Source organism: Anthonomus grandis, chromosome 15 (genome assembly GCF_022605725.1).
Source record: "Anthonomus grandis grandis chromosome 15, icAntGran1.3, whole genome shotgun sequence".
Classification (NCBI taxonomy): Eukaryota; Metazoa; Arthropoda; class Insecta; order Coleoptera; family Curculionidae; genus Anthonomus; species Anthonomus grandis.
The window spans coordinates 7,079,345-7,101,274 of record NC_065560.1 but is presented as its reverse complement, the minus strand read 5'-3'; the positions used below and the strand labels follow the sequence as shown (position 1 = coordinate 7,101,274).

Genomic DNA, 21,930 nt, shown 5'->3' with positions numbered 1-21,930 from the left:
TTTTATATACCACGCCACTTTGTAACTCATTTGGTGTTTTATCCTTGAGTTTTGAGAAGTATTTGTTGATGGTATTTTCATTTTTGAACGCTATTTTAACTTTATCATCAAAAACCACTCCTGTTAGCCTTTCAGATAAATCTTTGACGTAAGGAATTTTTGCAAATTTATGGATTTGATTTTCTTTGACTTTAATAGGTGTAGGGTTGTTGTTAAGGATTTTGCTTAATAGTTTATAAAGAAAATTGTTTTTTAGTAAAATATCATTAATTTTGTTAACATTATTTGGTGAAAACTGGAATGAGATATAGCTATTGCGCGGGATTTTAGGTTGCTAAATATGTTTAGTTTGAGTGATTTGATTGGTAATTAAGTATTCTCTCAGAGAAAGTAGGTTTGTGATACCAATCAGTGATGATTTTATTATCTACTGTTCTAATTATTAGAATGTCTAGAAATGGAAGTTTGTTATTTGTTTCACACTCTATAGTGAACTGTAATTTAGGGTGGAAGCTGTTAAATGTACTTTTTATGTTTTCTATTTCAGTTTTTGGAATACACGTGGCAATGTCGTCGATGAATCTTTTAAAAAATGGTAACCTACATTTTATTTTCCCCACACAATATTTCAATATTGTAATTCTGTCATAACTAGATCAGAACATATAGGTGATAGACAGTTACCCTTTCCAAGGCCATAAATTTATTTGTAATATACATTATTGAAAGCAAAATAACTATTTTCAAATACAAACTAAAAATTCTTCTAAAGGGATGTATAAGGGATCTGTGATTACTTAATATAAGTCGAAACATCGACATTTAAGTAATCAGGTTTTTATTATTCCCCACCCAACAACCCTCCGCAATATTTTTAATTTGGTTTGTAGATACTATTCCCAGCGTCCCTAGTACTATTGGTACCACATCTACTATAACGTGCCACATCCTTGCTATTGGAGAAAAAATGTCGCAGCTTTAGGACTTCAAATTTTATTTCAGAAGAAATGCTGACGTTTCGGCCTTTGTTTAGGCCATTTTTAGGGCTCGAAATGGCACGTTATATTTTACAATTAAATTAACAAATAGGTGAATGAATAAACAAATTAAATCTTTTAACTAAAAACGACGTGTATGACTTTAGAATAAATACATTTTTTTAAAATTTTTTTTTCCCATTATATTTATTTACATTTTAATTAAAAAAAAGGGAAGAAGGCACATATTTCATTTTTCCGAAGAAGTAGAGCAAAGGATTATGTTAAGATGAAAATCAGCTCATATTATATGGGACATGATGAGATATGAAAATATAAAGTGTTGCGCTGTATGTACATCTACGTTATGATGTTTACATGTAATGTAGAGTAAACTCATCTAAATGCATAACTCTTAACAAAAAATTGGCATATTTATTTGTAAAGAAAAGTCTTCACGCCCTTCTCAACCTGCTATAATGGACTTCTAAATTAAAACACGAATTAAATAAAACAAAGCTAGTTACCAATGAAAAAGATAATAATATGTTTTATCATATTTTACTGTATATCCTAAAGCTTCAATTAGATGTGCTAACGATGATTTAGGTTTATTTTATTATTCAATTAAACAAATATTAGCCAATACTAAAATGCATTCATACAAGTTCACGAAAGTAACAGTGACAAGGACGTACGGCGCCTAAACATGCACCATCAGAAAAAAAATCGCTAGAAACTGTAAGAATACTACAGTGTGCGATAAAAAGACAAATACATGAATTATTAGTGTATCCCATGTTAAAGATATTGGTAAGAGAATAGCTGAAATTAAATGGAGTTTAACATGTCAATGAATAAAACACTTGCTACAAGACCTTAACTAAAGGCCAGACCAAAAATGGATAATATAAGACTCAGAGAAAGAGTAGCGTTTTAAGAGCCTACTTATAATTTTTTACTCTAAAACTATCTAGATATGTTAGAAAAGGTCAAAGGTGAATGATATAATATAGAGCCATAATAAAGTGATCAGGGTAAAGAGTTATTAAATATATAATCAATATTTTTGTTATTTATGATAAAAAAGTAGTGTATTTGTATGTGTGGTTTAATATATGCAGGGATTACATTTAACAAGTATAATATACCTATTAAAAGTAATTTTGTGTCAGGTAGAATTTAAATCAAAAATTATATTTGTAAAAAATTAGTACCTTTGTAAACTAAAACACAAAACAAAACTAACAAATTTGATGGTAAAAGTTGCTTAGAGGTGTCACAACTATAGCTAAAAAATGCAAAATTTTTTAACACAAATTGGCTAACAATTTTATAATAAATGTATTATTATTTTTTTAAATAATATAATGAATTATATTATATTGATATTCAGTAAAAATCTTCAGTTTTAACCTAAAGAATCACGCAGGTTACTATTAAGAGTTAGTAAGACTTAAAGGGACCTTTTCAAGAGAAGGGCTTTTCAGGCGAACTGTTTGCATAAAATCTAATACGTTTTTTTCTTACTTTTCGATGGCATTTTGAGACAAATATTTCTCAAAAACAAACGTGTTATAAACATCTTATACCGTTTAGTATTTATCTCTATTCTAACTCTTCCGATGTAAACCATGTCAAAGCTACTATGAAAGCACCTGTACGAATAAGCTAACAACGTTTGCTACTGCGCATCCAAATCCCAGAGGCCACATTAAATTGGTTGACCTGTACATGGATTTAACCTTTAGAGCGACGTTGTCGGCAGGTTAGCCCGCTAGACCGCCAGAATTAGATTCTATAGAATGCTTCTATAATTAAATGGCAACAAGGTTGGTTATTTTTAAACCACGGCAATCGTCAAGTGATGTTCTAATTTGCAATAAATACCGTCAGTGTGTGGTATTTATTAAAAATTCCGGTTTGATAATAAAAAGTTGTTTTTCTAATTTATCATTTATATTTTGTGTGATTATAGGTCGATAAAAAAATATCAGTGATTTCTGTTCGTTTTGACTATTTTAAGACTTTTGATGTGTTGAACGACGACCTGCTATGTGTCAAATTAAAATCAATCATGGGTTTTTTTTATTTATACTTTGGAATATGTCTCTACACTTTGGAGTCTTTTAAAGCATCTATCCTACAAGTTGATCCTAATGTACATAACTTGTGTGTCCTATCTTGCCTAGTAATATTTAAATGGCTTTCTATTGATTTATTTAGTCAGCCATTTTCTCTTCAAATAGTGTGTTGTCAACACCTATAAACCTAGACCACTTTTTATTAAAGTTTAAGCAAGTGTGGTGGGTCCTTTTTAGAAAAATCTCATGGACACTACAATTTTTAACGTTTTTATTAAAAGACTAAAATTTTTATATTTTACGTTGAATCAACATTAAATGTCCGAAATCTCAACCCTCAATTTAAATTTAAATATATATTTTACTAATATAAGATGATCTGCTTATACAGAATGTTTTAATTTTGAATCAGTAAGTTTCAGTATAAGTATAAACAATTGTGCAAGTAATGAATGAGTCACTCAGGAAATACAATGATTTTTCTTTAAAAAAGTTAAATAGATTTAAGTTCTACGTTGATTTTTGGAATATCAACATCTACTTACTGCTTCGCTTATGTACAAATGCTACCTGGATAAATAATTTCAGAATTAAAAGATTCAAAGTTAAAAGATTCCAGTGTCACTTCTATTATAAATCTTTATCAACAATATTTTGAGATATTAATAAATAACTAAACTATAATAAATGTTGCCAAACAAAAACTAATACAATTGAATCCTAAGTTGTAATACACCGAAAATAATGCTGAGCAAATATTAATTTAATATGGCGACCGAAAAGCCACCCAAGATAATTAGAATGGGGTGGTTTGCTAATTAATTCTTGGTTTATATGGTGATAATGTTATTGAGATAGATACAAAGACGGGACCGTTTGTTTAGTAACAATTTCCGGGTCATAATTACGCAAGAAAATCAACATTGTGCCCGTAAATAATCCCGAAATTGTCCTCACTCGGCATGTATTTTGGTGGGAGGGTTGCTGTTTATTGCTGGGGGGTAAACTAAAGGTGAATATGTAGGCATTTTAAATATGCAATATTTTTACCTTAAAAGGTAAAGAAAGAGAGGTACTAGAAAGAGTATTTTGATTTTCATATTAAGCAAATCTGTAATATTTGTTTTCATATTACCTTAAACACGAATTGTCTCAGTTTGAAAGGAGACTGTTCAACGTATCCTTTTAAATTATGCACATAATTAAGGATTGAGGAAAATTGAAGATTTTAATCTTGCACTTATATAACTGAATGTTGGATTGAGGCCAAGAGTAAAACACTTTTAAACAAATGGGTTAATGGTAACATGAGATACTCGTTAAACGTATTTATTTTTTATGTCTTTCTCGAAAAAAACTGAGGATAAAGTAACTAAAAATTGATAGTACTAAGCAGAGAGTTTTATAATAAAATTTAATAATTTAAAGTTTTATAATAAAATTTAATAATAAAATAAATATACTCTTCCGAATTTATGGATGTTTATAAACCGCCATAGTTAGATTTAATTTAAAAACTGTATCTTTGAACCTAGATAATGAAAAGTTAAAGCTCTAAAAGTTAAGCTCTAAGAGCAAAAAAAAATTAAATTTTGTCAAAACTGAATAAGCTTAAAGAACTGAATTTTTACTTATTTGCGATAAAAAAATGGTGGAACTATTGCAACTTTTATAGCGATATGCTATGTTTTCGAAAAATAGGGTGTTTTTACTTTTTCTCGAAAACCCTAAGGTTATGTACGAAAAGTATAGATACACAAACTATAGATTTTTTTATCACCTAAAATTTTACTAAAAAGCATTTTTTCCTTAGACAATTATTTTCTGCAAAACAAATTATTTTCATTAACTCACCCTTAACCCCCCCGCCCACCCCACAAAACTTACCAGTAAGAAATTGCTTTTAAAAATCACAGTTTTCTAAAATAATACGCATGAATAACAGCTGGTTTCGTCCTGAATCTCTAATTTAATAACACAGTTTGTTGATTTAAATTTATATTTAATTCATTAATAAATATTTAATTCAAAAATGGTGCTATTAGGTTGGATATTAGGAATGAAAAACGGTGATTTTTCAAAAGAATTTCTTACTGGGCAAATTTTTGGGGTGGGTGGGGGGTTAAGAGTTTTGTTGATAAAAAACAATATTTCTGCAGAAAATATATATTTAATATTTAATTTTACACACAAATATTTAATATAAAAACAGCGTTATTAGAATGGATAATATGGACGAAAAGCAGTGATTTTTCAGAAGAATTTCATTAAATATTTGAATTGCAGTAACCGAATTTAAAAACTAAATATGTCAATTTATATATACCATGTTAATTTTTTTAAATGCGGAAATTTTCTCCCTTTTATAAATAAACATCATCATCGTATATGATATACGTATGTTCTACAGTTTAATAAATATACCTTTATCATACCTAGTTGATAAAATGTACCAAAACCGAAATTTCGCTGAATAAATATATATTTAATGATAATATATAATGTGTTGCTGCGGTAATTAATTGGTACTACGAATACTATATCCAGAAACAGTCCCAAGTGGAACATACCGTAAACTGGGGCTACTTGCACACGTTTTCAGCACATTTCCCAATGTACCCCCGTACATTGTAACTTTACAACTTTGCAAAAATTACATTGTACCGACCTATTTAAGGGCAACCCATAGCTGGTATAAAAATTGAAAGAATGCAGCCATTGGTCCCAAACAAAATTTGTTTGTGCAGTGTGCAAGTTACCCCATGGTTGGAGCAACTTGCACGTCCATGAAAAAATGTTTATAAATTGCATTCTAAAGCATATTCTGTGCATGTTACCCCTTAATCATATGAAAAAAAACCTATAACAAGGGCCACCGTTACAACCAATTAAAAGTCAATATTTTTAAATAAAAAATTATATATTGTCAAAATATATGAAACTTAAAAACAAATTCTGTACCTATAAATGCTTAGAGTTATTAATAAGAAGTTATTAAAAAATAAGCAAACCTTATCTAGCAAAACTTTGGTAAAATAAGACACATTCTTTGAAAAAATCACAAGTGTAACAAAAACAAAACATTGGCTAATTATTATTGTCAACTAGGAAGTCCTTGTCGGCATCACTGTCATCGACTAGAGATTCATTGTCTTCCGAATCCTCACACCATTCGCTTTCAAAATAAGGTCTTTGCTGTCTTTATTACAGGATCCACAAATCCAAGCTCGACACTTTGTGCATTGTATTCAATCAATTGCGCCTCTTTTGTAGTCTTTCCAATTAATCTTGCAGATACCACACTGGGAGTTATTAGTCTTTCTTTCTCTCTTGCTTTTCCTGGTAGGGAGTTGCTGAGTGCATGGCAAAACGCTAGATGAAGAGGGTCCTGGTTCTTCGGCTGTAGTTCGAAATTCCTCAGGAATGGTTAGAGGATTTTCAGAAATATTAGGGTGTGTAACAGTGCGAGACGCATCACTTCCAGGTTCGACTTTTTTTCCCCTTCCACGGTGCTCTTTCAACAAATCAACCAAGCTGTTGTCTAAGACTCTTTCGATGTCTGCATCTTCTAGTCCACCAGGAATGCGCTTCAAAACTTCGTCGGGATTTACAGGATGCAAACCAGTTGCTCTAAATCCTGATTTAAGATTCTCTTCTACATTTTGACTTACCCCTTTCCACAATCTGTCCAGTAGGTTCGGAAATCGTTCTTTCGGGATACAGCCTTGGAACTGGGACTCCTTTCTTTACTAATCGAGAATCTCTCTCCATTTTCTTTTCATAGGCGCAAATACGGCCACATCAAGGGGCTGCATTAAATGCGTGGCATTGGCTGGGAAGGAAGTTATGTAGATGTTATTTGTACCACATGCCTCTATCACCTGTGGTGAAAAGTGGCTTGCCAGGTTGTCACCAACGAGAATCATCTGGTCGTTATTTTCTCTGGTGGATTCGACGTGAGGCAGGAAAGGCTGGAAGAACCACATTTCGAATAAGTTCTTGTCGAACCATCCGCTCGCACTGCTCGCATATTTTGTTCCTCGTGGTCCACCTTGCGTCCAGTTGTCATAAAGATTCAAAGCTTTATATACAACCATTGGTGCTAAAAGGTCTCCATTGGCATTTTCACAAACCATTAAACTGATCGTAGCCCGGGAATGCTCCTGAACTCTTTCCACTCTCTTCGTATTCCTTGGCTGTAACGTTGGTTTCATCATAGTTGTACAAATTTGAGCTTCTCACTTCTCTAACTGCTAAGTCAATATTTTTTTATTTAAGAAGTTATTTTTGAATATTCAAACATTTTTTCCTTGTTTGTCCAAGAAATTTTTTATTACGTCGCGAATATCAACTTTTGTGAGAGGAAATCCCAATTTGCTGCAACACCCAATGTCTTTGAAATGAGAGCCTCTTCTTGATCACTTAAAACCTTTGGACGACCAACTGATTTCGAATGTGCACCAAGAAATCTTCGACCTAACGTAGTCTGTTCTACTTTGAAAGTTTCGGCTACTAATTTCCTCAACATACCCGCATTTACTGCATCTACCGCTTGGCGCAAGGCGTTCTCTGAGTAATTCCGGTAATTTCTTGCTCCCGAAGTTTTTTTGTACGTATGAACCATTTTTATACTTTATTTACCTGTAACAACAGAAAGCCGGCAATAAAAAACAAAATAACATAACCTAAAAAAAAGTAAACAAAAATACACGTGGTGTGCAAGTTGCCCTACATTACGGTACACGTTACAGAGTCCTCTAGTGAATACAATAAACAGACTTTATTGTTCAAATTTAATGAGATATTGAGATGCGTGTTGTTAGACTGGCACCAAAGATAATTGAGATCCTCCAAATTTACCAGCTTCAGCAAAAGAAGACTAAATTTACTCTGGTTAAAACCAGTAATAAATAAATAGAAGAAACCTAGGTGAGATCCTTCTGAGGGGAAGATGTGAAAATTATCGATCCAGGTAATCTGAGTTTTTTTAGATAAATTAATGCACTGCGTCGACTTGGCTAGCAGTGCACCATATATACCAAGACCAATAAGTTTGTTAAGTAAGATCTCCTAGTTTACCATGTCAAATGTCTTGAAGAAGGCAATGTACACGGAATGAAATTTCTAGCTCCTCTTTAAGTCATCCGTTTAAAAGCAAATGCAGTTCTACTGATAATTTATGATTCACTTATTACATAAATATGCAACATTGTCCCATTTTTAACCTCCGAATTAGCAAGATGTTTCATGCATTTAATTGATGCATAAAAACAGAATTTAAGAGTGAGATGGCCGAGTGAGAAACGAAATTGAGCCTGGATCATCTCAAAAGTTTATCACAAATAAATCACTTTTTGAGAAAACACTACTCTATATGAGGTAAAAGACGAAACTTCATCAAAAATTTTTATTTAATTTAGAACACAACTAAAAACTATATTGACGCTAATTTTACTAATCTGCATAAAAAAAACACGAACGAAACACGATTTAAATAATATTTTCACCTGAATAACAACGAGTTGACCAAAAACAATTCCCGCGTGACCTTTATTTTTACATATGTCTTTATTTCAATGACTCCCAAGTCGATTTCCCCTTTCTATGGGCGCATGTTTTGTTAAACAGCCCATAACGAAGGGCCAGATCCCCAGGTCCCAAATCCGCCCTATAAGCGGGCTCCCCTGGGACTTACCCGCAAAGCCAGGTAGATATATGTCTGTGTTTATATGTGTACTTTAACTTGGTTCTTCGTTTCATTTTTTTCATTATCATCGGCATTTTATTTACTGACCCGAGAATACGTTTATATATATTTTGTAAAAAATGCAAATTTAAATTGAGGTTGCAGTAGATTATTAAGAGAGTACTAAAGAAATCATTTGATTTCATATAGGTGTCAAACTCACTTAGAAAATTTACCCCAAATCTTCAGACCTTAAAACGTTTGATAAATAATTATGTAAATTTCCGTGCATAACTTAAAGGTATATGATAAGCATTTTCATTTATTTTGAAGTTTGATTTGGCCTCTTTTGCTATATTATGTATTTCTTTGCTTATTTTTTTGTTAATATTTGAGTACTAAGGATGGAAAAGTAAATAAAGGCATAATGTGTTAATTATTTTACCGTTTTATAACTCGGCGAGATTCAACAAATTTTAGTAATTTTTAAAAATTAAAAAAACAAGTGGAACTTTGTACTTAATAAATATGGTAATAAAATTCAAATAAGGTCTACATAATAACTTAGTTAAACGACCAATATATTTTTTATAATACCTAAGCAATAACAGATGACTTAAATGCGACCTAACTAATACAGAATTTAGTTAATTGAAAATAGAAATTTATTAAGCCAGAGGTTTTAAAAGAGATTAGAAACTATAAATTCTACATAAAGAGATAACACTACAATTTTCATAATCTGTACATAAATAGTTATAGGTCATTACAGCTATATAAATGAACCCCCTTTGAAAAAGGGCAGTCGCGTAAAACGAACAGTGCAATTATGAATGGCATAACGAAAAATCAATTTTTTATTATAAGATCTACTCCGTAGAGATGATCACAATTCCAGAACTTTTAAGTTTCCCAGAAAGAGTATACTCAAAAGATTGCATTTTTTTCTCGTAAGACTAACCACTTTGCATTGAAAAGCATTTAGGTTTAATTTATTTTTATTACATTTTATATTTTATTTTATGTTTATAACCGAACCATCATTAAATGAAAGTGTTCTTACTTAATTTGAGGCATAACTTATAATATCATTGTTAAATAAAAAAAGTAATAGGGGTTCCAAGTTGGCAACAATATCTATGTATTTTTACAAAAGTAATATATGATTCAACCGATTAAAAGCCTTTAAAAAATCCAATAAAACTGTATTGACTTGACCTCGTTGATGTTATGCAGTAACGGTTAATTGCTCATTTGACAAGTCATACTGATATAGTAGAAAATCTTTTGAAATAAATCATTGGATAGGTCAGTAAAGAATTCTCCAAGACCTAAGTAAATTTATATAAGAGAACTATAGAGTATATCCATTATCTTTAAAAACTAGCTATACATGCGCTAATTACATGTATTGAAAGCTGGGCTTTGTAGAGTTGTGTCACCTTTGGAATGACCGTACAACAACCAATGCTGTATTTTTTTTCTTTTTTATCTTGGTCAAGCTATTCCTTCTATCTAAATTTTAACAGAAGTATTATTATAACCTTTAATTTTTCTTCATTGACTCGTTAAATCATTTATATTTTTTTCTTGTTTATGTAGCGATCGAGGATAGTAATGCTCATTAAAAATTATTTTTGATGTCTATTTTTTTAATTTTACAATTTTTTTTATTTAACACTTCTTCAAGTAACCACAACGAATAACCCTTAATATAGAGTTTTTGCTGATTGGTTCCAAGTTAAATGATGAACTTGACTGGTTCAATCCTGTTTAAAAAACAAAAATTAAGGAACCCATGAAAAAGTTACAAATTTTGTTTGTTGTTAGTTTATTTTTTTGGAATTATCTCTTTTAGCATTAATTCTTTCCTTTATTCTAGTTTTCTCTCAAATATAAAATGGCTGTGTCATCGGCAAAACTCACTATTTTACTCTGTCTACTTTGCATTAACATATGGTTAGTATAGGTTTTATATAGTAGCAGATCCAGAACTATTCCTTCGGAATTTGAAACGTTAATGTCTATTAAAAGACTTTTTCTGACGCCAATTTTAGAAAATTTGTTAATTACTTTCTGATGACAAACAATATCGAAGGCTTTTAACAGGTCCACATAAAGATGGTTGTTTTTGGCTTTAGCGTTTTTAAATATTTGCTAAACGATGAATGTTCGTTATTTTATGATATTGTTAAATAACTCGGATTAATATCTGTTCTCCTCTCCATTTATAAATAGGTGTTTAAATTCACCTACATTTAACCAGTCTAGAAAGGCACCTATAAGAAAAATTAACTTCCGTGAGTGACTCTGATCAAATTCTGTCTGATGCGTGCTTTTTGATCTGTGGTTTCTTTTAAGAGAATTTTATATATTTTCTTCAACCTAAAAAGATTTTTTTATCATCCATAATATTACTCAAGGCTGAAGAGCTAAGGTGCGAATGAAAACTTTTTTTTTTAAATTTACAAATCAACTGTTAAAAAACCCAAAATTAAAAAAAGCCCCAGTAAATATTGTTGTTATAGTCAACATGCAGGCATTTTACGTTATTTTGTATTTATGGAAATCATTGTGTTTAATGTGGATTTTATGGAAATTTATGTGTTTGGTAATGGCCCACATATTTCACTTATATAAAATTTACTGCAACCAGAAGGGATTTTATATATTACATTTTCGTTTATAAAAACCATAAAAGTGATTATATTTTTTTATAAAAAATATAATACGAGAACACTTCCTTGCTATTAAATTAATAACAAAAAGCTGTATGCTGTATCCAGATAAAAAGGCGCCCAACAAATGACCGCCGCTTGCGAATTTCTCACTTTTCCCGAAAAATATATGAATTATTGAGCCTCTCTCTCTCTTCCACCTTTTGTGTCTCGGATCTATAAATAGCAACCGACTGATTTATGTTCTACTCCGCAGGAAAAAATCGAGTTATTGTATATTATGGTCCATTTGGGACCGATATTTCTCAATGCGAATCATTACTACTGGCAAGACCATTTTTCACATAAAGAATCTGGACCAGGTAGGCAGTGGAGTTTTTATTTTAATATTTTATAAAGAAAATAGGAACAAAAGCTTTAATTTACCAGCGAAAAGAATTACGATTACCCAGAAACCTAATTTTTTCTCCTGAAACTTATATGGGGAATTAAGGAAACGAGCGAAACAACACTGGAAACACACGCTCCGCTCTCCCGTATGGAATTTAATCAACACCGACCGCTTTACAGGGAAGACCCGTAGAAGAGAGAGAAAACTTTTTAACTGTTGCCGCTCGTCGAGCAATTTGCCCATCTGAATCCGATTTCTCGTAGCTAACTTTTAACGACCGTCCGCCTTAATTAAAACATGAGAAATTTCACTTGTTTCGTTATCCTAAATTGTGCCAATCTCTCTCTAAATTGGGAAAAAATTACTTCAAATTTGAAATTTGATAATGAAATTTATTATGACAAACTTTGATGTAAGCAAGGTATTTGTATTTAAACTCAAGCACAACTTTATGGATTTTTTATAATGTTTCAGAAATATCAACGCGTAATTTTTTTCTCAAAATTCTTTTACGTAGATTTTAATTTTTTTACTGAAATAACCACTTCCTAATTTTTTTTAATATATGTCAGACTGAGATGGGGAGAGTGTCCAAAAAAAGGAGGCCAATCCGCCGGCCACATATAGGGTAGACCAAAATAATGCGACTTTCGTTATGCCATTTTTATAGTTGGGAGATCGGAATTCAATATACAGGGCGTCAAAATGAGAAATATTAAATCGTTCTTTTGAAGTAAGTCGAGTGTTTCATAAGATATTAAATAAAAATTTGGTGTGAGGGGGTTTTTGGAATGAGAAATTGAAATCCTTTCACGGATTCGCTCTACCTTGCAGAGGGCACCACCTACGGTATATTGCATGTATTAGAAATACCAAAACTTTTTTGTATTTCGGTATAATAAAGTTCTAGTAAAAAATTCTAATTATCCAACCTTTTCTTGTAAAAAAAGCATTCTTAGTAAATGTCGGCCTGAGAATCCGTTGTTAAAATGTCTGTCAATGTTAAAACATTTAAGAGCTGATGAATGATATTAAACAATTTATTGGCACTTGTGCGTTTTTATCATTAAAAACGATAACAGTAGAGCAGTTTCTTGGCCTCCTAGGTCACCCGATCTAACGTCGTTAGATTTTTTGCTGTGGAGTCTTTGGTCTACCAAACTCCAGTAAAAATAGAACAAGACTTAATTAGACGAATTACAGCAGCATTTGAAATAATTCAAAACAAGTATCAAATTTTTAGTCAAGTCTGCTGAAATCATGTGCATTTAAATCCGTTGGAGGGTGACATTTTAAACAATTATTACCATAATATCATGTACAAAAGGCAAAAATTAAATGCATTAAATCCTATCTAGGAAATTTTTCATCTTCCAAATGCGTCTTAAGGCCGTAATAGCGTATAGTAACAATTTTCTGGACATGGGACATTTTTTACTGTTGAACTGAATGACCCCTATAAATTTGATCCCATAATTCTGAAACACCCTGTAGAAATTACATCAGGCATATTTTCATATTGTCTGCTTAGATAGGCACATATGTGAGTATATTTTTATTACGATGGTCAATGTCCTGAAATATATCACTACTTAATAGGTGATAAACTAGTATTTTTATGTGAATGTGTATTTAGCTATTCAGTGATTTTGAGAGTATGTAAACAATAGTGATACAAAGTTCTTATTACTGTCTGAATCATTTATAAATTGTGTTTGTCTAAGACAATTTATACAATTATAAAAAATCATCATTTATTCAACATTCTATAGGATGTGAATATAGATATAAAGTTTTTATACTTGTTATTAAATATGATTTCATTTCCAATTTTTGATGGTATATCTTAGAATTCGTCTCTCCGACACTGTACCATTTATAGCCAATATTCATTTCAGTAAAAGAACAAATCTGATCCATTGTTTAATGTATAAATATTACATTAAATTTAGATCTTCAAATTTAAAAAATCAAAACAAAAGAACCCATTAACTGAAACTGTGCATTGGTGACATTACCCATTACCACAAATCATTACAAAAATATTTTTGAAATACGGGAGCGATAAATAGTGATTTATTTATTTTATTTATTAATTTTCATTGTTACAAATTATCGCAATGCCTTAATAAAGTTTTAAGAGAAGTTTAAATTTTTTAAATTAGAAAATCCGACGAGTTCTTTAAGGGCCATCAAAATATTAATGTTTGAAGAACATACATATTCTTTTATGTTAAGAACCTATTTCCGCCAAGCTAGTATTCTGCAAACTGACTATCTTACGCTCGTTAAAAATCCACTTAAAGCAGACCAAGAGCGATTAATTATAGGAGACCGTCTTTTGCTACTTTGTACTTTAATAGATGACATTTAAGTAAAGTGTTGAATTGGGAACGCTGTTATGTTTGTTGCATTTTCATTCTAAGTCACATGTAGAAATAAATATTATAGAGCTTGAGTAGAATCATAATTATATTAGTACATTTTTGCTTGCTAATTAAAATAAAATTTACTTTAAGCAAAACATCTTGTACTTTAGTACAATTTGTATTTTTGGTTTCCATAGTATTTTTAATAATTCGTCCCTGCAGTTTTTTCTCATTAAATTTTCGTTCGCTTTTAGGAAGGAAGTAGAACTTCCGGCAACTATGGCGGTCTACTTCCACTTCTCATTTTTCCTCTTTTTCATATCAAGAGCTACAAACAACTTAAGAAATAACGAAACTCTTAAAATCATATTGAAATTAGATCTATACGCTATATGCTAATAATATATACGCTATCACTGGTCCTCACGGCATTGACGCACAACATAACTTCAGTCAGTTGTGTAATTAATGCTATCTACTTATATTCGATACTTAACATACGGGATATATCACCCGCATTAAATGGTCCGAAACTAAGTTCACATCTTTTACCCAATTTTAAAGATATGCTAAATACTCCGTATTCGTAGCCAGAGGATATATTAACATTATTTACTTTTTACTATCAAAAAATGTATTTTTTGAAATTTAACAAAAAACAACTTATGCCTGTCCAAATTCTACGGTTTATTAAGAATAAAAATTGTGACAAGAATTGTGTATTGATTATTTAGTTAACATATTTTTAAATTCAACTCCCTAAAATTATACCTCGTATAAATGATTATTTTATTGGCTTAACTAGCTCGGATTAATCTCGAAAAATTAGTTCAATTGTTTAATTTCTATATTTTGACAATTTGGCAGTGGCTACAAGTTTGATCTCTTCAAGGCAGTTATACAGGGACTTTAATGGATTTAAATAAATTTGACTACTTTGAGGTAATTTTGGATTTCTTCAGGTAATTATTTTTAAAATTGAAACTGAAAACGGCTTATGTATGACCAACAATAAGAATTTTCTAAACAACATCCGTATAAAAATAAAAATAATGATAATGAGAAGAACTGCAAGATCACTTAAATAAAATTATAATTTCCAAATGAATCGTGGGATTGAGAAATAAGATAAAAACACAGTCCATAATTAGAATTTATATAAGTTTCTATTTAAAGTCACATTTTTTTTGGATATTGCAACGTACTTAAGATGGACCAATAAGGCGGGCATTACTGTCGACTCATTTTATGGGGCAATACACTTTAGTTTTCCTAATTTTAAATTAAAATGTGAAAGTAGTCAAGAGCCTTCGAATTTCCTGCAGAAAATATTACGTGTCAAAAGCATTGAATAAATCGAAAAACATTGCAACTGATATAACAAATATTATTAGTTCTAATTTGTCATTTAATTTTTTTATAAGAAATTCACTTCTCAAAAGATTCTAGAATTTAGACTTTATCTAGAGACAAACAACAGCTAGACTAGAACTTATTTTAGGTAGAATGTCCTTATTTGTGTCTGATTTTAAGTCCGCCCTATTAATAATTTAATTTTTGTCATATTTGAACCATTCAGGATGGTTAATTTAGCAATATTCATCCATTTTTCTACGGTATAATAATAAGTATAATAATTTTTACAGATTTTAATTTTCTTGGAGATATTTTTATTCACAGTAATTATTTTTTCCATTATTTCTGGCACTAAAAATAATATTCCTTTCCTTCGAAGCAGTTAAATTAATTTCTTATTTTTCATTCATTTTGATTAAAAAAAAACTATTTATTTCCAACAAAGACTATTTAAATAGCGTATAAATGCAATTATATGAAGGACAAATGGGAAGTCACAGGTAGTAAAAGACACTTATAGAAAAATCTCTAAGAAATAACAGAAACCAAAGTAACTTCCAATCCTGCGCATTAAGCAATTTAGTCAGAACCAGACAAAAAGCAAGACCTACTCCCACGAACACCAATGCCAACAATATTGTTAATGAAAAATAGATACCAATCTCTTATCATATTGTTTAATGGAGATCAATTAACGTCATTGATCAAAAATAACCCTTCGTAATTTAATCTTAAATTAATCTTATGAACAAGATACTTAAGATACTTAAATAATGAAATACTAATAAAGTCCTGCAAGAAAAAGGGAAAAATGACTAAAATCTATCCGACAAAAATTCAGTTATTTCATAATAGCCCTTAGCAACTAAGAGTTTTTTAACACGTTTTCTAAAAAGTTTCCAGCTACCTATACCTTTCAAATCTGCAGGAAGATGATTAAAGAGTTTTTTACCATCAAATATAAAAGTTCTTTTGATCAGTGAACATGTAGGCATAGGCAAGAGCACATCATTAGCTCGTCGACTGCTATATTTATGCCTATTAGTTGTGTTCACATTTCTAAATTTCTTATGAACGAGGCAAACAGATTCCAATATAAATAAGGCAGGAAGGGTTAGAATTTTATGAGTGATAAATAGCTGTTTGCAAGACTCTCTCATACTTACATTACACAGATGTCGGATCGCTCTCTTTTGCAAAACAAAAACACTATTAAATAAGTAATGTGTGCATGCACCCCAGAAACACAAACCATACCTTAAATGGGACTTAATTTAAAAAAAATAAACATTTTTTGCTATGTCAAAATCAACCTCTCCTGCGACCACTTTAAGAGCATAAGAATTTGCTCATATTTTTCTACACAATTGCGTGATATGGCCCTCAAATTTTAGTTTAATATCAATAAATAAACCTAAAAATGTATTTTCGTCTAAGTTGTTTAGAATGTGATTCTCCAAAAACACATTATTTGAATTGCATTTAAAATTCATAACACTAGTTTTTGAAATATTTAAACACAGTTTGTTGGAATCACACCATTTCTTGATTTCAACAATATTTCTGTTCACTGTGGTATTAAGATTCATCGCACTCGTGTCATGCCATAAAATTGTTGACTCATTTGCAAACTGAATGAATTTACCTGAGATCCTAAGATTGGCCATGTCATTAATATAAATGAGGAATAGAAGTGGCCTAAGAACTGAACCCTGAGGAACACCATGAGTCACAAGCTGCTCCCTTGAAAGGGCACCATTCACAGAAACACTCTGTATTCTAGTATGCAAATAAGACCCAAATCACTGAAGAGCCAGACCTCTGAATCCATACCGCTCAAGCTTCCACAGCAGTATTTTATGACTAACACAGTCAAATGCTTTGGTCAAGTCACAAAACACTGCTGCAGCAATTACACCAATGTTCAAGCTCAAAAATAAGGAATCAAAGAATGAAAAGATTGCATCTGATATTCCCTTGGCACTTTGAAACCCAAATTGCTCCGATCTTATAATTTGCTTTTCAGCTAAATATTTAACCTAGATTTTTAACCAATTTTTCGATGATTTTTGAGAGGGTCTGTAAAAAGAGGGTGATTCTGAAGCACCTCCCTTAAACAAAGGCATGATTCTGGCTACTTTAAGACAATTAGGAAATTGGCCATTATTGAAAGAATGATTAATTGCAGATACAAGTACCTCCAATGCCGAATCAGGAAAATTGAAAAATAACCGTACATTAAGTTCATCATAGCCAGACGTATTTTTCTTCTTTATCTCCTTTAGAGTAGACTTAAGCTCAACTAGATCAGTTGGCAAAAAGAAGAAAGAATCTTGTCCAGCCCTATACTCAAAAAACTATTCATAGTTGGAAAAACCCTGAATTTGACTTGCTATGTACAGTAGAAGTTATTCAGCCTATCAGGTTCAATATTTACCTTTACAATATTGCCCCGTTATAAGATCTATATAGATAATAAGATCTATATTCTGCCTGTGGTGCCCATATACCACTTTTGTGTATTTTAATGATTTTATTTATTGCAAGCATCACTTGTATGGATAGCATAATATTACATGCAACTTATAGGCATGTAAAACATAATTTTACATGCCTACAAGTTGCATGCTATAGCATTGTAAAACATAACACTCGATTTATATTTTTTTTACTAACATCTGTGAGCTTGCTAAAGTATTTTTTAAATCTTATTTATTTTATAATTTATTGAGGTTTTATAAAAAGTTTAAACTAATACTAATATTAAATCCACAGGATGTTTTTTTTTACAAAGGAAACAAATATTTAAGTATTCTAGTCTGATACTGGAATTAAATTTTTGTAGATACACGTCTAGCTTTAGTTGTACTAGTAAAAAAATACAATAATAACTATTGACAAAACTACAGAAGCTTTTTTATTTATTCAAAAATAACAAAACCATTTTAAATTTACAATAAAGTCGTATTGACCAATTTAAGCGCTTAGTTCTTGAATATCTAAGGGTCTCTTATGACGACCTTAAGTATGTACACTGCAACGTGGAACAGTCTGTATTATTTTCCTTTTTAGCATTTTAAATCCAACTTGACGTGTAGAAGAAAATGTGGATAACTCTTTTCACTCCACTCTTCACACTATTTTCAACTTTTGCTATAAAGTGATTATAACAGGATAAAATATTCATTTAACTATTCGTGCTACCGTATTTTGTTGAAAATGTCCAAAAAGGAAAAAGAGACAAAGAATGCCAGGCTCCTAAAAACCATTTTTAGAACTTATCAAGAAATCTTCCTCAGCCTTCTCAACAACAGTATCTTCTATATTCCAGAAAAAAAGAGCAATTTCATTTATTACTAATTTTCCAGCGATGAGAATACTTATTATGATTTACCGTGTCAAAAACTTTAGATAAATCCAAAAATTATATAGCAGCTGTAATGTCGTTAAGAAGTAAATTACCATTCAAAATTTTAATCAGAATTTGATGAAAGTAATCGTCTATTTTTTTAGAGAGGCGTATTTATTACGTATTCCTAAAAACAGCAACTTTAAGACTAGGATAGATTATCGATACTAAAACATTTATTCGTTGAAAATGATTATTATTTATCTAAGAACCCAAACCAACAGAAAGTGAAACAAAAACAAAAAAGTTAAAATAATTGACCACACTCCGCCAAATGGGACATGTGGAACAGTGGCGAAGCGTGAACTTTTCTTTCGGGTAGACAAACAATAAAAATTGTTAATTAGAAAAAAATGTGTATTCAATATTATTCACTTTAATGAAATAGAGAATGAAAGCGCATGAAATATTAACTCAAAGAGAAAAATATGTAGTGATAGAAAAAAGAAAAAAATTATTACTACTAGCATAAAAAGATAGATAGATAAAAATAAATACTACTTACAAAAAAAACACAACATAGGTATAACCATAACTTATAAATCCATAATATCCATTATTTTAAAATTAATTAAAGACAAATAAAAACACAATTAAAATACAATTGCCAATATCAAACAGTCGTTCATAAATAACCCCTAAAATATCCACTAAAAAAATATTTTCTATACACCCAAAAATAAAAATACTAATTATTAAATTACAATGGGCAGTGTGAATAAGAATTCAGTAAAACCTAAAACTTACATTTTCCTAGCAAATGCTTAGTTTGCAATGGATAAAAGTAAGTAGTAACTTTTACTAATTAATACAATTAGCAAAAGCTAAAGTTGTTAGCATTGTCTAAAAATGGTGGGAATAAAAGTAAGCAATTACTAAAAATATTAAGGAAAAGCTTACATTTTTGCAAGCTTGTTAGACCCTGACTTAAAAATGTAGTATTGTTAAACAGTTTGGTAGAAATGGCTGCATTTATGAATATAAGATCTGTAAAATTTTATCCCGAAAGAAAAGAAAGTCGTGCCAAAGAATACCACGATCTGTATAGATTTAGTGAAGAAAATGTTGGATAGCTAACCATTTTTTGGAGCCAAAAGTGGAGCAAATATTTTTGCAATTTTTAAGTGATCCTGGATTTCAAATAAGGATCAGAAAAGAAGGAGTTCATAGAACAACAATATGTAAAACGATATCTCACGTTTTACCAAAAATAGTTGAAAAGGCATGAATTTGGATGACATTTCCTACAAAAAACTCGACTGAGCAGGCAATCAACGAATGGGTACAGTTGTATAAATTTTGCTGTGCTTTTGGTGCAATTGACACTCATGTACCAATAATAACGCCATCGCTACATGGTGACAAGTATATCAATAGGAAAGGATGGTGTAGTATAAATGTGTAAGCAACTGTATACAAAAGAAATTTTTACAACCGTAGATGCTCAATGGCCTGGCTCGATGCACGACAGTCGTATTTTAAGTAGACCAAACATTTTTGGTATGATGAGAAGACGTCAACAGAACTATGGACTTATTTTAGGCGATAAACGGTACGGCATAACACCATTGGATGATTTACCAAATAAAAACTTTAAGTAAATACTTAAAATATCTAGCTTTCGCTAGTAAGTAAAAGCAAAAGGTTATTTACTTTAATTTCAGCAAATGCTATTAGTAAAAGCTAAATCTATCTAGTAAAAGCTAAAGCTTATACTTCATACTAAAAGCAAAAGCTAAGTTTTTATTCACACTGCCCAATAGCATGCGCTCGCATCAAATGCAGATTCATCAAAAAACAAAACTGAAGATGTATTGCAGCCGACCAGATCAAGCGTGTCGATAAACAATAACCCTCAAGAGCATAATAAAATAGCTGGCCGACTTCGATAGACAAAAGCTCAAATGTCTTTCCCGCGAGTAAATTTTGCATACGTAATAGGCTGAATACTGATGCGGCCGGACCTCTGTCACCTGCTTGATGCGTATATGGTTCGATTAGATGCTCCAAATTTCGGAAGACAAATATCAATGTGTCTTCCTGGGGCTCGTATACATTAATTGGGTGTCAGCCCTGCATTTTTATTTTAATTGGTGCGTCAGGCGGGGCGCGCCTTAGATATTATAGATAGATAGATATTATAGCCGTTTAGATACTATATAGTATTAGTAAGAAGAGCGACTACATTCTGTGTTATTTTTTTTTTTTAAATTTGAATTCAACAATTACATGAAATAATTACGTAATAAATTAATGAGAAATAACTGGATAATTTTGGGTAGACAGTGTCTACCTTGTCTACTCGTACGCTTCGCCACTGATGTGGAAACTAAAACATACTGATGGTTGTATGGTACATTATTTAAACCCTTTTTTTTATTACTTTATTTAACACCCTTTTTCCACTGTTGTAATAACGCAGTTTCATAATTTTCGAGTCTCTAAACTTCTCCACCAACCTGTTATGTTCTTTTGCCCTCGTAGAAACACTCCTACCAGATTAACCCACTTAAATCGCTCGACAATCATTATAATTAAGGGTATACACCCCCTAATTAGATAAAATATCGTTTTTGACCTTTACCCTAACATTGCTTTTTTTAGAATGTTAGTTGTTTTAAAAGAAACGGATAAATAAATATTAAAAAAAATAGTTGTTGAGGTATATCTCCAAAGTAAGAAATACATCTAAGATTGTTAGTCTTTTTTGGTGGATGTATAGTATTTTATAAGAATTTATATTTGTTGGCAAATTTATTTAACATTTTACAAATATTAAACTATTATTAAAAGATATATATTTTGGGGTGTTAAAATCTTTAAAGAAACTAGTTTCTCTGAGAAGTAAATTTATGGGAATGATGAGACTTTCTATAGATTTCAAATTCAAGTTTATCATTTTTACGTGTTAAAAATAGGTCAATATTAAAAAAAACTGGTCTAACACTTAAAGAAAGAAGAGCTATTAGGTTCAAAGGTT

General features: G+C 30.8%; 1 protein-coding gene across 2 annotated transcripts in view; it reads left to right on the top strand.

Annotated features, from left to right (window-relative positions):
• The window catches only part of LOC126745370 (pseudouridylate synthase RPUSD2-like), a 427,187-nt gene that overhangs the window by 359,621 nt on the left and 45,636 nt on the right, over positions 1-21,930 (top strand). The window lies entirely within an intron of this gene.